Below are 1713 nucleotides of genomic sequence, written 5' to 3'. Positions count from 1 at the left end.
GCTAGGCACTCAGTCGTGCCCGACCCTTTCTGACCCCATGGACTGTAGCCCACCAAGCTCCTCTGTCCATGAGATCCTCCAGGCAAGAGTACTGGAGTGGGTTGCCATTCCCTTCTCCAGGGGATCTTCCCAACCCAGGGATCAAACCTGGATCTCCTGCATTGCAGGCAGATTCTTTGTCATCAGAGCCACTAGGGAATGGCTGCAAATCCTTTGTTGTCCTACCTACTGGGAAGGGGACCCCAGCTCCCTTCCCCTCAAATCTGGGTTGGCGTTAGTGCCTTGCGTTGCCCATAGAATGTGCCACTCTCCTGGCAGCATCAGCTCAGGACTTCTGGAATGTTCTCTTTGGGAGCCCTGAACCAACTCCCGGGAGACTGACACTCCGGAGGGACTGAGTGAGGAGCAGCAGTCAACCATCTCAGACCAGTCGAGACATCCAGCCATCTCCTGCAGAGCACTCGGCATGAGAGTGAAGCTACCTTGGACCTTCCAGACCAGCCCGTCCACAAACTGAATACCTCTGTCGATGCCACAGGGATCAGCAGAATGTGGCCCAGCCCCAGCTTGCCCAGATTCCTGACCCACGGAGTCATGGGGTAGAATAAAATAAAATAACTGTTGTTTTAAGACTCTGAGGTTGCTTTTCGTCTGGAACCGCCATCTTCCAGTAATTCGCCAAAAAGACCAACACAAAGGGAAAGAGGAGGGGCACCGGCTACATGTTCTCTAGGCCTTTTAGAAAACATGGAGTTGTTCCTTTGGCCACATACGTGCGAATCTACAAGAAGGGTGATATTGTAGATATCAAGGGAATGGGTACTGTTCAAAAAGGAATGCCCTACAAATGTTACCATGGCAAAACTGGGAGAGTCTACAATGTTACCCAGCATGCTGTTGGCATCATTGTAAACAAACAAGGGCAAGATTCTTGCCAAGAGAATTAATGTGCGTATCGAGCATATTAAGCACTCTAAGAGCTGAGATAGCTTCCTAAAACGTGTGAAAGAAAATGATCAGAAAAAGAAGGAAGCCAAAGAGAAAGGGACTTGGGTTCAGCTGAAGCGCCAGCCTGCTCCACCCAGAGAAGCACACTTTGTGAGGACCAATGGAAAGGAACCTGAACTGTTGGAACCCATTCCCTATGAATTCATGGCCTGAAGGGTGTAAAAATAAAGACCTGGACAGTACAAATGTTTCTCTTAATTGAGTAGAGATGTTGTGTCCAAATTCAGTGGGGGATGTCTTTTCAAATTTAGTTTTTTTTCTTCCTTAAAGATGTAAGATAGTTTGTTGTTCAGTATGCTCCATTTTTTAAATAAATTGACAGATATTATTTATAAAGTAAAAAAAAAAAAAAAAAGACTGAGGTTGGGGTGGTTTGTTCGAACAGAAATCGAAAATCACCCTGGCGTGACTCTGCCACTTCCCAGCATCTGCATCTTTTTACCCACACGGCTCTGTCCTGACTCATAGTGTCGACTCCTTCATGACTTCTGCTTTGCAGGTATGGCGACCTCTCCAGCTCTAAGTCTCCTTCACCACCTTCCAGGGACAGCTCCCAGCCTTCACGGACTCGGCTTCTCTAGAGAAAGAGCCCACTGGACTGGCTCCTTGTTTTGTGCCCAGTTGTACTTACCTCACTGGACAACCTCCTGCTTGGTTGCCCTTGGGTGAAGTGCACACCTGGTCTAATCAGCTGGATTGGAGGAA

At 48.0% G+C, this 1713-nt stretch overlaps 1 pseudogene; it reads left to right on the top strand.

Annotated features, from left to right (window-relative positions):
* The first annotated feature begins 674 nt into the window (after window positions 1-674).
* Window positions 675-1186, top strand: LOC122697712 (annotated as a pseudogene).
* The last annotated feature ends 527 nt before the right edge of the window (window positions 1187-1713 follow it).

Source organism: Cervus elaphus, chromosome 7 (genome assembly GCF_910594005.1).
Source record: "Cervus elaphus chromosome 7, mCerEla1.1, whole genome shotgun sequence".
In the NCBI taxonomy this organism is placed as follows: Eukaryota; Metazoa; Chordata; class Mammalia; order Artiodactyla; family Cervidae; genus Cervus; species Cervus elaphus.
This window is presented reverse-complemented; position numbering and strand designations above follow the sequence as displayed.